The sequence below is a fragment of the Rhinoderma darwinii genome, chromosome 1, assembly GCF_050947455.1.
Source record: "Rhinoderma darwinii isolate aRhiDar2 chromosome 1, aRhiDar2.hap1, whole genome shotgun sequence".
In the NCBI taxonomy this organism is placed as follows: domain Eukaryota; kingdom Metazoa; phylum Chordata; class Amphibia; order Anura; family Rhinodermatidae; genus Rhinoderma; species Rhinoderma darwinii.
The window spans coordinates 30,430,461-30,451,212 of record NC_134687.1 but is presented as its reverse complement, the minus strand read 5'-3'; the positions used below and the strand labels follow the sequence as shown (position 1 = coordinate 30,451,212).

Genomic DNA, 20,752 nt, shown 5'->3' with positions numbered 1-20,752 from the left:
ATTAGAGGAGCAGAACAAACAAAATACCGGAAGCGGCGGTTCCGTTGCACGACGAACACCACAAACGGATGACGAAACCCATTGACTGATCGGTTCCATCGAGGCGTCCATGGGTTTACTGGAAACAACAGCCAAGCATGCTGTGCCATCCTTTCTGGCATTTTAGTCCGGATCTGCAACACCTAACGGAGCCTCAAACACAGATGTGAACAGGCCCGAACAGATTTATGTCTTTTTGACGCTTGGGAACAAGGTAGAACGGTTTCCACTTCTATTGTGGAATATAGTACATGATCTTCATCTAAATTAATTCTTGTGTCACTTCCAAATTTAGCTTTAAATCTAGAATACACTGAGAACACGATTTAGGGGGTTCTGTTAGACGGCAGAATATATTACAATCCATTGACATGTCCTCTCCTCATGGTGCGTCAAATGAGATGTGGCGCTTTGAATGAGGACTTCATGCATATGACCTGGGCACGTTCCAGAATGGAGGTCTATTGGACAATGATTTTGGCATCTATACAGGTCAAAATTAAATATGGCAGTGCCACTTGACCCTTTTGTTTTTCTCTTGGGCCCCATGCACACGACCGTAAAAAAAATCTCCGTAATAAGGTCCGCAATTACGGACCTGTTCGGTTCTATTGGTCACGGACACCTTTCTGTATCGCTTTGGATAGGTATCCGTGCCATAGACCTGTACCGCAAAAGATAGAACATGTTCTATCTTTTCCATTTTACGGCCCGTGCTCCCATACTTTGTATGGGAGCACGTCCTGAAAATGCATCCCACGGCCGTCAGCGCCCACAAATCGCGGGCTGTGATTACGGGCATGGCCGTGTGCATGAGGCCTTAGGCGATATGTCAGAAATGTCTTATTTCTACGCATGAAAAGAAATTAACCCTGAGTTTGTTATTTCTGGCAAGGCTTCTTATAGCGAGAAAATGGCTATCTGCCCATTTGGATTAAAGAGTCTCTGTCACCAGATTATAAGTGTCCTATCTCCTACATAATGTGATCGGCGCTGTAATGTAGGTGACAGTGTTTGTTTTTTTTTAAAAACTATCATTTTGGAGCAAGTTATGAGCTAGTTTAGATTTATGCTAATGACTTTCTTAATAGACAACTGGGCGTGTTTTACTTTTTACCAACTGGGCGTTGTACAGGAGTGTATGACGCTGACCAATCAGTGACCAATCAGCCTCAGACACTTCTCATTGTTCCAGCCCAGCTTCTTTCACTGCACACACACTGTGCTGTGGATCATGCTGGGCTGGAACAATTAGAAGTATATGACGCTGATTGGTCACTGATTGGTCAGCGTCATACACTCCTGTACAACGCCCACTTGGTCAATAGTAAAACACGCCCAGTTGTCCACTGAGAAACTCATTATCATAAAGCTAAAATCGCTAATAATGTGGTGAAAATAGATAATTTTTTTGCATAAAAAGCATTACTGTCACCTACATTACAGCACCGATCTCCTTATATAGGAGATAGGACACTTATAATGTGGGGACAGAGCCTCTTTAAAGAAATATCCTTTAAAACTGTAGTTTTTGAAGAAACGGGGCTAGGAAACCTGTGTTCGAGAAAACGGTCTTTGTTGTGCACATCAACCAATCACAGCGCAGCTTTAATTTTTCAAAAGTAGAATAAGCCGAGTTTCTCTTAGGCCTCATTTACACGAGCGTATTTAACGTCCATGATACGCGCGCGAAATTAACGCGCGTCGCACGGATCGATGTTAGTCAATGGAGCCGTTCAGACAGTCCATGATTTTCATGCAGCGTATGTCCGCTGCGTAAAACTCACGACATGTCCTATACTTGGCCGTTTTTCGCGCATCACGCACCCATTGAAGTCAATGGGTGCGCGAAAATCGTGCAAAGGCAAACGGAAGCACTTCTGTGATTTGCGTAACAGTAGATAAAGAAACAGCAAAACCGCGTGTCATAAGGATGGCATATGCGTGAAAATCACGCAGCCACGCACCATTCACTGATCACACACGGAACTGCAATGCGCGCAAAACGCACACGCTCGTGTGAATCCGGCCTTACCCAGGTTTCTCCGGTTTTCGTCTTGTATCGTGATACCGTGTACACATGTGAACATTTTTACAGTGGTCTCCTAAATGGCTCCCAGGAAGGAGTTAACAATCGAAAAGCGAACTGCCATAGTCTGTGGGAAATTGCTCGGCTGGAGAAGGTTTCTCTCGGTGGTGTTCATTGTACTCCAAAGAGACACGTCGAAAACAAGAGTGTACGTGATCGACCGTGACCTGGAGAACCTCAAGTGACCACAAAACAGGAGGACAAGTTTATCGGAGTGCGTTCCAAACGGGACAGATTCAAAACAGCTCCTCAGATCCGAAGCTGTTATGATGGAAACGCAGAAGAAAAGTGTTTGTCATGACTCGACGCTGCCTTGTAGCCAGTGGCTTGAATGGGTGTGTTGCAGCTTGAACACAGTTGCTTAGGTCTATTAATAAAAAGAGGCTGGTGTGGGCTAAAAAGCACAGGAGCAGGACCACTGGTCAGCGGAAGAAGGATCTTTTCACAGACAAATTGAAGTTTGAGGTGTTTGGTTACAAGAGGTGAAAGTTTGTTCGTCATGCGACAGGCGAGCGCATGCTTCCTGCGTGTATTTAGCCCACAGTCCAGCATGAAGGAGGTTACATTATGGTCTGGGGACGTTTTGGGATTGGTCTGGTGACTCACTGCTTATCTAAGGAGTCATGGACTTCAAGTGCCACCATAACATCCCGGAGCGCCGTGCCATCAATTCTTGCCCCCATCTTATTGGTTGTGGTTTCACACAACAGCAAGATAGCGACCGAAATAACACACCTCTGGTCATTACACAACGTATATTCAGTCAAAAGAACGACAACAGGCGCTGAAGAACATGGTTCGGCCTGATTGCAATCTAATTGATCCTTTGGGATCATCTAGACTGGTGTGTTTGAGATGTGCAAGTTACGAGCCAAAATCACCTTTGGGAGGATCTACAGGAGAACTGCGCTGCAATCGGAGCTCTAGACAAGTTGACCGACAGAAGGCCCCGCGTTTGCATTGCTGTGATCGCTGCTACTTTGATGAGAGAAAAAAAATGTAAGGATTACAAGGCTCAATTAATTTGTAAACAATGTTCTAGGCTACAAAATATGTTTATTTGCCTGAATACAGTAAATCTATATTCACCAGACTAACTTATTTATTTCACAAAAATCCATGATTTGTGTGGTATATCGAAATGAATGAGCAGTGGTGTAGATAACGGACCTTACAGAACACTGCAGGAAACAGCACAGCATTGATTTATACACACACTGTGTAATTCTTCATGTCACCTGTGGAGGCACTGTAGGGAAACTAAATACTTTCTGCCCGATTCCTCCACAGATTATTGCTGGGAATTGTAGAAGCGGGACACTCTGATCAGGTTGGGGACCCTTCTACCAAAGTGCTTGTCCAAATCTTACAATCTAGCGACAAGTCCACATAAGGTATGAAGCCAAAACAATGAAATAGTGATCTGCTCCCAAATACTTCACTCATTAGCGACAAAGCAAAGAGGTATTCAACACACGTATTCAATGATGCATCAATATAATACATTTAATATAATCCATAGATGCAAAATAACACTGACCAGGTTGTCAAGCAGGGAGAACAAATCTAAGTATAAAGTATAGGAGCAGATGGTTCGCAACTGTATTAAAGGGGTCACTCACCACTATACACTGGTGGCATAGCCTAGCTATTAGGGACGTCACGATACCAGAATTTGGACTTCGATACCGATACTTTGTGTAGCATTGCGATACTCGATACCAAAACGATACTTTGCCAACAATAATAAAAAAAAAGGGACGTATAAAATGCATAATATCTCGTGCTTTACATTAATAAGTGAAAGAAAGCACTTTTTTAAATATATAACAGCGTAAACACGAATGACGCTAGAAATGTGTTATTACAGTCACGACTATATCGAATATGTATAGTTTATGTATGGACTTATTTTAATGTTTATTGTAAAAAAAAATGTGTGAGAAAGCATCATGCCACTTTCCTGCCGGCTCCACTTGTTTATTTTTCATTCGGGCACATTGATGGACATTCAGTATAATAAGCAGAACTGGCGGCAGACGAAGTGACAACGCTTCATCATAGTCTACCTATAGACTGCCAAGTTCTACAGTATATGTCTATAGCATATGGCAAAAATGTATTAAACATAAAAATTGGACACTATGTAATAAAACAGCACTGCAACTAGAGATCGCTAAAACATGCGAGCGACGACCTACGGTGGTTTTATACGGGCAGATTTTCTGCCCTTTAACAAGCGTTCGTACAACCACTTGTTCTATCTGCCTGTGTAACAGGCCTTTACAAGGCGAGTATTGCGCAGATGTCTGGTAGAATTTTTCTGCTTTCATCCCCAGCACGTACAGACCTTTAAAGTAAAGAGGTACAAACAGGAGTTACCAAAATGTGAAGATAGACTAGGAAGTCTCCCAAAAACCCACAATTATTACATCTTGCTAAGCAGTAGTCACAACGTGTCTGGGCCGCTGCTTAACGACAAACCACAAGGACTGCAGGGGGCCAAGCCGCATCTCCCGTACTGCAGGGGACCGAGCCGCATCTCCCGTACTGCAGGGGACCGAGCCGCATCTCCCGTACTGCAGGGGACCGAGCCGCATCTCCCGTACTGCAGGGGACCGAGCCGCATCTCCCGTACTGCAGGGGACCGAGCCGCATCTCCCGTACTGCAGGGGACCGAGCCGCATCTCCCGTACTGCAGGGGACCGAGCCGCATCTCCCGTACTGCAGGGGACCGAGCCGCATCTCCCGTACTGCAGGGGACCGAGCCGCATCTCCCGTACTGCAGGGGACCGAGCCGCATCTCCCGTACTGCAGGGGACCGAGCCGCATCTCCCGTACTGCAGGGGACCGAGCCGCATCTCCCGTACTGCAGGGGACCGAGCCGCATCTCCCGTACTGCAGGTGGCAGAGTCGCATCTCCCGTACTGCAGGTGGCAGAGCCGCATCTCCTGTAGTGCAGGTGGCAGAGTCGCATCTCCCGTACTGCAGGTGGCAGAGTCGCATCTCCTGTAGTGCAGGTATGCAGCATTGTCACTCACAATAAATCAAAGTGCTGATAACATGTATTTATAGGTGCTGCGAGCACTTTAGATCCCGGCTGCTAAGGAGAGGAAGACTGAGGACTTCAGGTCTCACTGCTGGAATGTTTCTGTAATTAGTGGAGAAAAATCTTGAAATACAAACCCAACACAGGAGACACAATACAATGTGCTTTTTACGCGTTGTATATCTGGCATAAATGCTCAGTGATGGGCACCATGATGACAGGAATATGACAGGTCACCACTGAGCCCTCTGATTGGCTGCAGCGGTCATATGCTGCCTGCATGTAAACAAACACCTGGAGGACTGCAATAACACCAGGGCTGGATCGCCGGGGGAAAGAGTAAGAGAGTACGGATTGTATTTTTGCAAAACATTTTAACAACCCGGAATACCCCTTTAAGTCTTGATGTTGCAAGTGCAGCCCTAAACTAGATGCTAGTGCTCACTACAAAAAAACCTAAAAGATCAGCAGAACCCAGAAGAGCTGCCTTTACTATGACGGCAAGTACTGTACATAAAGCTATGGCGCGATTTCAGAATTGATGAACATGGAAAAGTCATGCCACCTTACAAATCTTAATATGTTAGAAACTGCAAATTAGGGGACTGAAAATGACCTTGCTAATAAGAGCAGAGGTAATAAGAGATACTTTCCCAATGCTCCAACATATCCCGTTTTCCAAGAACAGAGCCGAGCGCATGGAGCCTGGAGTATCCAAAGCTTCATACTACAGTGAGTAACACTACCTGTGCTGCCCTATGGAACAGCACCATATTACTGGGATATTTTAACCTAGAAGCATTGATTTCAATGGGTGCAGCGTAATACTTCAGGTCACCCGTTGAGGCACTGTAGGGGAATTCCAGCAGCGGGAAAGTACCTCCGTGATACGGAATCGGATTGGGAACGACACTCGCATTCAATTTTAGGCATACGGAGGTACAGTTTGGACTCCGCAAACTACTATCGGCTTTATACAACTTGGAACTTGTACGAAGCCGTAATATGTCAATGTGCATGAGTCCTAAGGCATTATGGGGTAAGGAGCTCTTTTACTACACTATCTCATTAGCACTTAGTGGCCCTGGTGATGACAGGTTTCCTGTAAGGCTATATGTACACAACACATATTTGTTGCAGATTTTCGAGCAGTCAGAAGTGGATCCAGGAGGAAGGAAAAGTTCTCCCTTTATATTTCCCATTTCGCTTTACACCACTTCTGGCTTTGGCTCAAAAATCTGCACCCAACACGTGATGTGTGAATCCAGCCTTAGGGTATGTTCACACGAGGGCATCAGTTACGGCTGAAATTACGGGGATGTTTCAGCCTGAAAACATCCCCGTAATTTCAGCCGTACCGGCATGTGCAGGCGCTTGAACGCCGCGTCAATTACGGCCGTAATTGGCGCTCCTATTCATTGGAGTCAATGAATAACGGCTCCAATTACAGCCAAAGAAGTGACAGGTCACTTCTTTGACGCGGGCGTCTATTTACGCGCCGTCATTTGACAGCGGCGCGTAAATATACGCCTCGTGTGAACAGACAAACGTCTGCCCATTGCTTTCAATGGGCAGATGTTTGTCAGCGCTATTGAGGCGCTATTTTCGGACGTAATTCGGGGCAAAAACGCCCGAATTACGTCCGTAAATAGGCCGTGTGAACATACCCTAAGGCCACATGCACGTCGAGAAAAACAAAACGACATCATTCAATATAAAGTGCCTTATTTTTACCTGCAGTTTTAACGCATCAAATTCTGCAACGTGTGGATTAGGCTTCGTTCACATCTGCGTTGGGGTCCCGTTCGGTCAGAGCTTTCCGTCAGAACGGAACCCTGAACAGAGACAAACGGAAACCAGAGGTTTCCGTTTCCATCACCATTGATTTCAATGGTGACGGATCTGGTGCCCATGGTTTCCGTTTGTCTGTTGTGCACCAGACCAGTCGTTGTGCCGGAAGCAATAGCGCAGTCAACTTCGCTACTGGTCCGGCGAAACGACGGATCCGATGCACAACAGAGAAAAACGGAAACATTGGCACCGGATCCGTCACCATTGAAATCAATGGTGATGGAAACGGAAACCTCTGGTTTCCGTTTGTGTCTGTTCGGGTTCCCGTTCTGACGGAAAGCTCCGACGGAACGTCAGAACGGGACCCCAACGCAGATGTGAACGAAGCCTCAAAGCTATAAAATCTCCAGGGAGAAATGTATCCCAATGAAAAAAATTGTGCTTCCAGGAATAAAACAATAAGTACATTCTCTAAATACATACATCCTCAATATGGACAAAGACTAATCCCCCTCCTCCTGCCCATGAGGTCAAACTTTAGATCAACATTTATCAAATCTTAGTTTAAAGGAATTTGAGAAGAGGAAAAACTGATCATAAACGAATGACTACTACTGAGTCACAGGAAATCGGATTAGGCCGGGCTCCTGATTTCCCTCCAACAAGTAGATCACGCAGCACACACGTAATCTGCATCACTAAACCCTTTTAGAATGGGACCCCCCCCCAGACGTTACTGTGAAGCCCCCAGAACCCTGATCACACTGGAGAGTAAAACACGTGGAGCAGGCAGCCATGTTATACGCCTGGTTCAGCCCTGGACCATGCATGACTAATAGCAGCTCAACTTTCCCATGCCTCTGGTTAGGCAGCTGCTCCTGTGCACTTCTCGTCTTGTAACTTTCTCAATGCATTGTTGAAAAGAAAGGGGGGGGGGGGTCTGCAGGAGTTTTTTTTATTTTTTTTGCTTCGTTCTATGTAAAAAGCAATTGAAACATCACTGACGTGCACGCTAAATAGGACAGTCCTGCTTAAAAAAAAAAAAAAAAAAAACACAAAAGCACTTGATATGACCAAGATATCCAGTTATATTAAAAAATTCTCATGCAATCATCTGTGTCGATTCTCAATTGCAGCCGCCAGTAATATCATCAGACTTTTATTAAATACTATGGCGAATGTCTGCAGCTCTACGCTGTATTCTCTGCATAGAATTAGTAAAAAAGACTCGTGGAGGAAAACAGACTCTGGTTCAGCGAGATTACATACCGCTAGCGCTTTATATTAGCATTCCTTTACAGCTACAAGTTATTATCCAAATATCATTTGCACAGAGACTGCAGAGCTGTAATATGGCGTTCACTACAGACACCACCACCTACATGACAAACAGAATATACCGGCTGCACGTCGGCAAACACTGAACGAGTGACCGCTGAGCACAAGACAGACGCATGCAAGTCAGAACACCCGCACATGGAGATACAACAAGCTGTGACGCTGCTGCTGCTGACACGTCTTACACCTGGTGCTAGAAGGGTATGTTCACACGTCTTACACCTGGTGCTAGAAGGGTATGTTCACACGTCTTGACAAATTACGCTCCTGAATTTCAGACGTTTTTGCAAGTGCAGGTGTTTTTTGCGGCGTCCATTAGGGACATAATTGGAGGTGTTTTTCAATGGAGTCAATGAAAATCGGCTCCAATTACATCCCAAGAAGTGACATGCACGTCTTTATATGCGGCGTCTTTTGACAGCGGCGCGTAAAAAAAAAAGTCCGTCTGCACAGAACACCGTAAGACCCATTGAACTCAATGGGCAGATGTTTGCAGACGGTTTGGAGCCGTTTATTCGGCCGTAATTCCAGGCATAAAACGCCTGAATTACGTCTGTAAATAGGGCGTGTGAACATACGCTAACAGATCAGATCATTTATCACGTAGCATGGAGATTACCTTCCACTATCAGACAATGCCTGCCATCTAAAAAGTGCACGATGCACAAACCAAAGTCCGACGGTAAGGGTATGTTCACACGTAGTCAACCAAAACATCTGAAAATCCAGAGCTGTTTTCAAGGGAAAACAGACCCTGCTTTTCAGACGTTTTTTTACCAACTCGCATTTTTCGCTGCGTTTTTCGCGGCGTTTTTTACGTCCGTTTTTGGAGCTGTTTTCATTGGAGTCTATGAGAAAACAGCTCCAAAAACGTCCAAAGAAGTGTCCTGCACTTCTTTTGACGAGGCTGTATTTTTACGCGTCGTCGTTTGACAGCTGTCAAACGACGACGCGTAAATGACAGGTTGTCTGCACAGTACGTCGGCAAACCCATTCGAATGAATGGGCAGATGTTTGCCGACGTATTGGAGCCGTATTTTCAGACGTAAAACGAGGCATAATACGCCTCGTTTACGTCTGAAAATAGGTCGTGTGAACATACCCTAAGTCGACCTATCGCATGAGGGAATTGCACTGACAGCAATTGCCTAAAATCCATCTATCAGCAGAGCCGCTCCTAATGAATTGTGATGACAGATATTAGAGGGAATGGCTGTAAACGCCTTCGGTTCATAAAATAATTTTGATAATGGATATTATATAAAACTATAGACACACATTTTACAATATGTGTTTTTACACATATCGTAAAAAAAAAAAAAAAAAACACCACCACCACAATTTAGTTGCCGACTCCCGGCTGCTCTCCATTATTATTGGCATTGCAGCGTTCAGCAACAAAAGAGCTCCGTTTGGGCAACGCATATTCAGTAACAGAACAGCCTGGAGCGAAGCGATCATTCACAGGGCCACAAAACAAAGTCAGACAGGGGCCTCCACCTTGTTGACAGTAAAGTGAACTGTAGTAATGTAGACAGCAGGATGGATAGTGTCAAATATCGGATCCTGTGCACAAAAAAAAAAAAAGAACCCACATAGTGTAGCCTGACATGATTACAAGTTTCTACACCCGAGTAGTCCCTACGAGGCCCTGTTCACACAGCGGAATTTTCACACAGAGTCCGACACATCTTCCGTGTCAGAATCAGTGTGAAAAACGCTTGTAAAAAGCCTTCAATGGGAAACCACCCGGTCGTAAAGACAGGACAGAATATCCAGCGTCGGAATCGCAGTAGTAGTGACGTGTCACTTTTAACTCCACGCCGTATTTAGACGCAAAAAACACATCGGGTGACCACAGGCAGATTAGCACCATTAAACGATAATCTTTGTGCAAAACTATAGCAAAGATCCAAGGGTCAGTTTCGAATTTTTGCCACAGCTTCTCACCCAACTCCACATGAAAAACATAGCCTTAAAGAGGCTCTGTCACCAGATTTTGCAACCCCTATCTGCTATTGCAGCAGATAGGCGCTGCAATGTAGATTACAGTAACGTTTTTATTTTTAAAAAACGAGCATTTTTGGCCAAGTTATGACCATTTTTGTAGTTATGCAAATGAGGCTTGCAAAAGTCCAAGTGGGTGTGTTTAAAAGTAAAAGTCCAAGTGGGCGTGTATTATGTGCGTACATCGGGGCGTTTTTACTACTTTTACTAGCTGGGCGCTCTGAAGAGAAGTATCATCCACTTCTCTTCAGAACGCCCAGCTTCTGGCAGTGCAGATCTGTGACGTCACTCACAGGTCCTGCATCGTGACGGCCACATCGGCACCAGAGGCTACAGCTGATTCTGCAGCAGCATCAGCGTTTGCAGGTAAGATCGACTTACCTGCAAACGCTGATGCTGCTGCAGAATCAACTGTAGCCTCTGGTGCCGATGTGGCCGTCACGATGCAGGACCTGTGAGTGACGTCACAGATCTGCACTGTCACAAGCTGGGCGTTCTGAAGAGAAGAGGATGTTACTTCTCATCAGAGCGCCCAGCTAGTGAAAGTATTAAACACGCCCCGATGTACGCACATAATACACGCCCACTTGGACTTTTACTTTTAAACACACCCACTTGGACTTTTGCAAGCCTCATTTGCATAACTACAAAAATGGTCATAACTTGGCCAAAAATGCTCGTTTTTTAAAAATAAAAACGTTACTGTAATCTACATTGCAGCGCCTATCTGCTGCAATAGCAGATAGGGGTTGCAAAATCTGGTGACAGAGCCTCTTTAAAGGGGATTGTTGTTTTTTTTATACTCTTGACCCATCTAGAGGATAGGTCACCAGTACATGATCAGTGGGGGGTCAATCAGCTGTTCTGGCTACCAGATGTTATGCAGGGGTCAGTGCAGGAAGCAGAAGGCGCCGACCACTGCATACCGGCCGTGCTGTAGTACTGCTCCTAGTCAGGTGAATAGAGGCAGAGCTCCAGTAACCCAGCACACCCGCTATAGAGTGACCAGAGCCATCTGCTTCCGGCACCGACCCCTGCGTAACTTCTGGCAGCCAGAACAGCTGATTAGTGTGGGGTCCGGGTGTCTGACCCCACTGATCATAAACGGATGACCTATCCTGTGGTCAGATCATCAGTGTATTAAAAAAAAAAAAAAAGAAAGACAAACAGCCCCCAAACTGGACAATCCCTTTAAAGGCTTTTATTTTGGCAGGACCAGCCAATCTGATGTGTATGGGGGAGTCCCGATTGCAAACGTCAGGGGAAAAGAAAAAGCGCACACTTGCTCAGTTCCCACGGGAGATGAGCCTCTGGCAGAGGTTTATTATCCACTCTGCGTTAGACGAGCCGAGTGTGCATGTATACAGGGTAGACAGGAGGAATAGCTCTCGCCTGAACGACAGCTACCTGAAGTGTATGGGCAGCTACGGCTGTAGTTACAGCCATAGTCTTGGTGGTAAATAGTATTTTTATGGCCAGGATCACACACTGTTTTGATGCAGTATTTGGCTACGTTTTTTTTTTAGCCAAAGGCAGACGTGGAACCGTTTGTCTCCATTCCTGTTTTACTTATAATTATATAAAAAAAACTGCACCAAAATCACGGCACAAAAACGCAGCCCACGGCCGTCCGTGCAATCGCGGGCCATAATTCCGGGCACTAGGCCTCATCCTAGTGCAGGGCCTGATGGGCAAAGCATGACACAGGTGATAAAGCTGAATTTATCTATGACAGGCGAACACCAGGCCCTGCACTAGGCCTAACAGTATTAGTTTGTTGCCATATTTCACATGGAGAGTAACAAGGGCACCCCTGTTCTCACGATCAGCGTTTCAACCAGACATTTACCCAATAATGTCACCATACATTTTTGTTATGGGAAACCCACTTTAAGAAAGAAGCTGCATCCTTCCTCTCTATGGGAGTCATTCCATGCAATCCTTAAAAACATGCCTCGCTGGATCCCTCACCCTGGATGTAGAGATTTACCTCCACAAAGAGCAGAAGAAATATTTTATGGTGACGGCCGCCCGTAGTCTCACGGATAACTACATCTGATCAGACACAGTAGATCCACCTAGACCGATGACAGAGCCAGTCTGCCCTATATATATATTCATCTAGCAAAAGGATTTTAATAAAAAGTAACCTCAAAAAGTTAGTTGCTGGCAATGTTCTAGGTGCATTAGGTTCCTAGAAGTCCAGACATCTCCTGTGTCTCAGGCCTTCAGCTCTGACCAGCAGAACAAAGGAGGACAATCCTTCCATTGACTGAGGATGCAAAAGGATTATCTGCTCTGCATCCAGCCACATCACCACAAAGGACCATACTGGGGGGAGATTTATCAAAACCAGTGCAAATGAGTAGTTATTCAGGGAAACCAATCAGCTTGCTGCTTCCATTTTCCAAAAGGCCTCTAAAAAATGAAAAGCAGAACCTGATTGGGCAACTGCTCCGTCTTTACGCCAGTTTTGAAGGTTGTAGCCATTGTTCATTTCAGAACTTGGCGGGGCTATCCGGTTTAGAAATAAAAGACGGCTTAGGGGCGATCTAATTACAACGTACAAATATATAACTGGACAGTGCAGAGATCTTTCTAATTATCTTTTTACATCTGGGCCTAAAGCCATGACCAGGGGGCATCCCAAATATCTATAGGGAAAAGGTGTCACCATTATCAGACAGGAATCTTTACTGTAAGAGCAGTGAGACTATGGAGGTCTCTGCCACAGGATGTTGCCATTTATTGCTCAAGGTCAAGAACGGCCTGGACACCATTCCTAAAGATTATTATATGACAGGTTATAAGTAGTAGATTCTGGAGATGGGACGTTGATCCAGGGATATAATCGGATTGTCATATTTGCGGGGGAGGAATCCCCCCCCCCAATACGGGGAAATTAGCATCAAACTCATAGGGGTTTCTGCCTCTCTGGATCAACACGGTAGGTCACAGGTTGAACGTGACGGACCGCCATCATATAAAAAAAAACATCATTAACCCCACCTGCAATCTGAAGGTGAAGAATGGAATAAGGCCTCATTCACACGACCATGTTTGGTCAGTGACATACGGTCCCCATTTCCCATACTGAACACCGTTCAGGGGCTCCTAGCATCCTAGATATGTACGACGCTAGGTGTCCCTGCCTCCCCGCGGGAATACTGTCCCGTACTGAAGAGAGTACGGGACAGTATAGAGTTGTACAAAACTATGATGCTAGGAGCCTGGATCCCTACACTGTGACGCCACCAATGTCACGCGTAGCCATAAACCAGGACGCCACCAATGTCACGCGTAGCCATAAACCAGGACGCCGCCAATGTCACGCGTAGCCATAAACCAGGACGTTGTCCTATTACATTTAGCGCTGATGAAACAGCTCCTCTCCTCTGTCCATAGAAAAAACACAGAACAGCGGCCACGTAATTGGCGCCAGCCTTATACCAACTGCCGCTGGGAAAGCGACAGATTACAAAGCCGCACAGGCTCATAGCGGAAGCCATTAATCACGGTATATTCGGGGTGATACGATTATATTGGGCTACTTTATTTGCATAAACACACTATATGACATCACCATGCAGCGTGATGACATCACACTGACGTTAGCGGAGCCCATCTATCTCCAGTGCAATCTATGCACCCCCATAATCTACAACACGGTGCATAGCGCAATAACACTACACGTATACATCAACCTCACCTACACAGAGAACAAGCGTATACTGCCCCCAACAGACAGCCACAGGGACTGTCATCCAGCTCTCCCAGACTCCTGAACGGCAGACTGTAAAACATTACCAACTCACGCACAACCATTCAGGTCAGACCAATGAAAGATGGGACAACGTGACGGGCGATACACCGGTATATATATATATATATATTAGTGTGTGACTACAAATATCTATTTACAGCAATATATATATATATATATAAACCATCTTCCTGTATATAATACATTGATGCAGCTAGAGATTACTCCCAGCCTATAGGACACAAGAACCCATAATAATGAAATAATAAATCTGTCGATTATCATCATATAATGGGGCAGGATACACCCCCTATAGATATAGACACTATATAGAAAGGGAATCTCTTGCAGGGCCTCATTCCACATCGGGAATAGACGCAGAAAGGCGATCCCGCCAAGTTTCAGGCCCAACCGCCCACATCACCCCCCCCTTATTGTGGAACATGAAGCGGCTGGTGAGAGGCCCGGTGGCCGGGTACACAGACACACAGGGGAGGAGGAGCGGGATAAGAAACGAGAAGTGACCTGTTTGTGGCATCCTTATGTGCTCGCTGAGGTAAGAGCTGCTCCTGGCTGGCAATCAATGGAGAGAGACGGACACACGGCGACGATAAACTCCTCCCACTCATCCACCGGGATACGCCCACTAGAGATCTACGACACGCCTTCTCTCTTCGCAGCTGCCCGCGGGAAAATCTCCGGCTTCTGATTGGTTGACGGGGCGGTGAGGCAGCGGCGGCGCAACCGGGGATTTCAAACGTAACGTTTGGAATGTGACGTAGTGATTGAGATGGCGCGTCCGGGGAGGGGGGGTGGCGGCAGGCGTCTCCCTCACGTCATTTTTTACTACGTTATTTCTGAAGGGGAGGGGAATTATTATCATTATTATTTTGTATTCGAATTTAAATATTTATTTTAAAATATATTTTTTATTACGCTCACGGTTTTTCCAATTCTTTTTTGGAACATTTCTTGTAATGGCACCCTATAATCAGTTATTGACTCGGGTATCTTCCCAAACACCTTAGAGAAGGGAAACACCCCCCCCCCCCCTGTAAAATGGATTTTCCCACCATACACATTTAAGCTGCCTCTGGGACTCCCAACTATTAGCAAAACGGGGGTGCCCTGGACATTGCACATTCTGCAAGGCGAGAGGGCTACTAGACACCAATGGAGAGGTCCAGGTTACATGTGGGTATATTCAGACATAGCCGTCTAAATCTTGCCAAAACGCCATCGTTTTTGAAAAATCGTGGCAAACCCCGCTGCATTTTGATGTAATTTTGTAGTAGTTGCTGCAAAAAAATGCAACATGACCGCTGGATCTGATCAGAGCTTTTCATCCAGTCATTGCCTGAAAGTGGAGGCCGTCACACCTTGCCAGAAAGTTCAGTGCCCAGGAGACCCATGCCCTCCCAATAGGTGCCGATCTTTTTCCCATTGACACCAAAACAAGAACGCCTTCATTTCTCTTGAAATCGGCCTTGTGCCGTGTGGACCTGCCCTTAAAGCGGGTGTCCATAATAGAGCATGAGCAGGGACGGATTTTGCATTTCTGGGGCCCCAAACAAAGTGATGTCTGGAGGCCCTAATCAAAGATACCAGTAGAGAGCGCCCCCATTCAGTAATAGTGCCCCCAAACAAATAAAAATAATACTCCCCTAGCCCAATTCCCACGAGTAACAGACCTGCACGGTATCACAGCCTGGCCTGCAGCCTATGAGAAGCAGACGGGACCCCTGCATAGGCCAGCGCTATACAGTGATGTCATCGCGCCGGCCTATGCAGGGATCCTCTTCAGCGTCTCAGGGTGCCGGCCTAACGTGGCCTGTAGCCTAGTGAATGGTGGAGCAGGGAGCTGATAGCTCCCTGCTCAGCCATAGCGTTCAATTGTATCTGCGGACGAAGATGCGATAGAATGCGGCAGTTGCCTAGGGCACTGGGTGCCATAGACCTGGAGCTTACACCCCGGCGCAAGCGACGCCACTGCCTACAACGGTAATCTGCATCCTGAGGGTGCAGATATAGTTGAAAGTTGTGGATCTGTCAGGAGCCCCATTTAATTGCGTGGTGGTAAAGACCGCCACTGGGCACATGGACATCATATGAATGGCTGTCTATGTAATGCAGGGTCTGCGGCAGCTGCTCTTTGTTAGCATCTCCCCACTCAACATAGAGGGGTCCTAGGCGGGGAAACCCCTTTTCATGGTGTCCATATGTTCTAATAGGGTATATGGAATGGGTTGTTTTAGTAAGACCTGTCAAATATATGGCTATATACTTTTTATTTTTTGGGGGGGGGGGGGTAATCAAATGTTTTTAAGTCAGACGTTTAGGAAAAATGTAATGGATAGAATCAAAGCCACTACAAAAACGGAGCAAATGTATAACAGATCAGACCTGGGGTAGAGTTTGTGTATGTTTCTCGATGGTCATTAGTATCAGGGTATGGGCACACACACTAATTACGTCCGTAATTGACGGACGTATTTCGGCCGCAAGTACCGGACCGAACACAGTGCAGGGAGCCGGGCTCCAAGCATCATACTTATGTACGATGCTAGGAGTCCCTGCCTCGCTGCCGGACAACTGTCCCGTACTGTAATCATGTTTTCAGTACGGGACAGTTGTCCTGCAGCGAGGCAGGGACTCCTAGCATCATACATAAGTATGATGCTTGGAGCCCGGCTCCCTGCAGTGTGTTCGGTCCGGTACTTGCGGCCGAAATACGTCCGTAAATTACGGACGTAATTAGTGTGTGTGCACATACCCTCAGGGTCACGTCCCCTTCACACCTCAGTAGTTGCTGATCTTTGATACATTATGGCAGATTTATCAAAATTCTCCTTTTTCCCATAGAAACCAATCACAGCTCAGCTTTCATTTTCCTAGAGTAGGTTAAAGAATGAAAGCTGAACACTGATTGGTTGCTATGGGCTGTTTTCATGTTAGATAATTTTTAAAAATCCCCATATTGTGTTTAAAGGGGTATTCCCAAGTTAGACATTTATGACATATCCACAGGATATACCATAAATGTCTGATAGATGAAGGGCCCAGGTCTGGGACAGGCACCTATATCAATAATGGTGGTCACCTGGCCCCTGTGATACCTTGTGCGGCGACCGCAAATTGCCAATTGCAGACGGTTACTAGTGGATAGCGGGCCGCACCCTCGGCTATTTACAGAACTCCCATTGAACAGAATGGAGAGAGGCCCTTTTTACTCGTTCCCACCTGGAATCTGCAGCCAGTAGCCTCACTAGGTTGGGTGATCCCCATTCTCGATATAGGTGCAAGCTTTCAGACATTTATGGTATATCCTGTGGATATGCCATAAATACCTAAGTTGGGAATACCCCTTTTAATGGGAGCTGCATAAATCTGTATTCAGTGAGCCCCCCCTAGTGGCTGCTGTAGACAGACAGAATTTCATTATGCGTCTGTGTGAAGAGCAGAAATGGATTAGGAGCTCTGTAACATAAAAACGCTGCTCCGACTCCTATTAAGGTATATTATGAAATTAATCAGCATAGAATTTTGCGTTAATTTAAATAAAAAATATACAGAAAGGCCGCATTTTAGTGTTGACATGGCCACAAGATCCGGACCCAAGCGGTTTAAGTGAACTGAACTTAAATGAACCGTGGAGGAATCCTGGTCTTGCTGACATAACACAGACACTTAGGCCTCATTCACACGAGCGTATCAGATTCACGCGCGTATATCTGGTCCGTGTGTGCTGCGTTATGCATCAGTGTGCTTTGCGAGTGGTATGTTTTTCACGCACTCGCAAAGCACACCTTTTTTTTTCTTTCAAACTAATTATTGCGCAAATCACGCACCGAACACGGATGTGCATCCATGTGGCACGTAGCTGCGATAAAAACGCATCGATATAGGACATGCAGTGAGTTTCACACAACGAACACACACTGTGTGAAAACTCCTGCATGTGTGAATGGCCCCATTGAAATCAATGGGTCAGTGTGCTGTACGTAATTTTCACGCACAGCACAAGGACGAGTTTTACGCTCGTCTGAATGAGCCCTAAGGCTGAGTTCACATGGAGTTTTTTGCAGGCAGAAAATTCATCTGCCTGCACGCCGTTTTGCTGCCTTTTTTGCTCGCGCCCATTTACTGCCACGAGCAAAAAACGCTTTCTCTGCCTCCCATTGATGTCAATGGGAGGTCCGAGGCGTAAACGTCCGAAGATAGGGTATGTCGCTTCTTTTTACCGCAAGAGTTTTATACCGCTCACGGTAAAAAAAACGAGTCCGCCTCCCATTGAAATCAATGGGAGGCATTTTTGGCTGTTTTTTGGCGCGTTTTCCGACGTTTTCGCGTCAAAAAAACTCAAGGGCCTTAAGCTTCTTTCACACGTTAATATACGTTTACCTCTCTTCCATCAGAAGAAGAGAGGATCGAAAGATTAAACGGAAAGCAACGGTTCCATTAGAATTACCATTGATTTCAATGGTAAGGGTATGTGCACACGGCTTATTTTCGGTCCGAAAAACGGCTAAAAAATCGGAAGCGGAACGCCTCCAAACATCTGCCCATTAATTTCAATGGGAAATACCGCGTTCTCTTCCAACGGGCCACGAATAAGAAGTGCATATCACTTCTTGGGACGTTTTTGGAGCCGTTTTTCATTGACTATAGAAAAACAGCTCCAAAAACAGCCATAAAAAACGCAGTGAAAAATGTGAGTTGCTAAAAAAAGTCTGAAAATCAGGAGCTGTTTTCCCTTGAAGACACCTCCGTAATTTCAGCCGTAACGGACGTGTACGTGTGAACATACCCGAATTCTTTTGTCTCAGTTGCTTTCCGTTTGTCTCCATTCGCTAGGTTTCTGTTTTTTTGGACGGAAACAAAAGTTCTGCAGACTGCACTTTTACTTCCGTCAAAAAAAAACAAACGGCCTAAAATGCGACCCCATTACAGCTGTCTGAATGCGGCCTAACTCCTAGTACAAGCAAATTGTAGTGTTACACGGCGGTCTTCCAGCTAAATGGCCGTTCATCTAAAATATGGACGGCATAAATCCACCAGAACGGGAGATGGTCTTACCCAGCGGCCCTCCGTTCTGGCTTAGAGGGTGGTCTTAAGCCGGGGACCCACCTCTATTAAGTCAATATTCCCTTATAGGGCAGTATATGGACAGGGGTTGTGTTCATGAAATAACCACATTCATATCAATGTGTGCACTATCCTGGACAGTTATCATGTGGACATTGATGTGGATGTTGATGGTGTAATATCCCCGTGCAAAGGCAGCGGACAGTTCTACCATGTCGACAACCCGATTAGATTTATCCTATTAGGGAATACGAGCAGCAGCCCTCGCTCTGGTGGTCTCGGTCAGTCAATGGTCATCCACTCAATTAAATGGCCATCATGTAATACTACATCTCCCCTGTAGGGGAAATGAGCAGTTGATGCCGGGCCGACCAGAGACGATCGGGTGATTTCTTCAGAGGTCTTGAAAGCTGTAGATTTTAATATGTCTTTCCACCACTCTTCTGGGTCATGCATGTTTTCTGCCCGACTATGTCCTCCAAATGCCCTGCGCAATTTTCGGGTGGCACTGAGTGACATTGTGGGGTCCCTGTTTGGTGGCACTGTGTTTCTATGTATGACTGACTCAATGTACACACAGCAGCCGGAGCAGCGGCGACCTGACCTCACCAGTCATTGCCAATGTCATCCACTGACAGCTAGGGGGAGCCAGCCCGATCTGACGTCACCACACAACGCAAGTGGAGGAAGCTCCGCCCACTAGCATGAACTGCGATAATGATTGGCTGCTGCGTGCGACCGGCGCTTCCTGACCGCACATATCGATCATATTCTCCGCTCCTTACCGGCTCCGGTGTCCCGCAGGATCACGATATAAAAACACAGCGGTCACACGTATTAATGTCTGAAGGGCCGCCGACCGCGAAATACTCGTCTGCAGTCGCGGCATTTTGGCGGGAATGTTAGAAGGGGTGTGGCCTCCGTGTTTATAAGGTGTCACTGCTGAGGGCGGCGGATGAAAACAACTGCGATTCCATAGTGACCTGCCTCACTCCCTCTGTTCATGGGGATTTTCTTCTGTAATCCTATCTAGCGTGTTAATATAAAAAGGAAATACTTTAGTTAATAGAAATACATTAAAAAAATTGAGCCTTAAAGGAACAGATGATAATTTGGATTTTGATGCCTGTTCATATAGAGATAAAAAATATGTCCATATATATTAGATAAAAGTTAGATAAGACTTGGGTCGAGTCGGAAAAAAACATGTCAAAGGGCCCAGTGGATTTCTATTACCCTCATAGGAAGTGAATGATATATGCGTCCGCTATGGAAAGATCAGACCTGCATAGTCGATAAGGTCATACACGAAGATCAGACCTGCATAGTCGATAAGGTCATACACGAAGATCGGACCTGCATAGTCGATAAGGTCATACACGAAGATCGGACCTGCATAGTCGATAAGGTCATACACGAAGATCAGACCTGCATAGTCGATAAGGTCATACACGAAGATCAGACCTGCATAGTCGATAAGGTCATACACGTGTCATTGCAGATGAGGAATGGCTAAAAAAACAATAAATCTTGTCTGTTTGCTGTTTTCATAACTCCTTAGTGACCAGCCTATTATAGGCCTAAGGCCTCG

The 20,752-nt window shown here is 45.9% G+C and overlaps 1 protein-coding gene across 3 annotated transcripts in view; it reads right to left on the bottom strand.

Annotated features, from left to right (window-relative positions):
• Positions 1 to 20,012, bottom strand: part of NSD2 (nuclear receptor binding SET domain protein 2) — an 89,650-nt gene extending 69,638 nt beyond the window's left edge. For 2 of the 3 annotated variants that reach the window (XR_012882391.1, XM_075857014.1), the window contains exon 1: positions 14,602 to 14,814. The gene's annotated coding sequence lies outside the window, so the exon portion shown is untranslated. Of the gene's footprint in view, positions 1 to 14,601; positions 14,815 to 19,946 lie in introns of those variants that run through there. The other variant, XM_075857005.1, reaches the window with a different exon arrangement.
• Between the last annotated feature and the right edge of the window lie 740 nt (positions 20,013 to 20,752).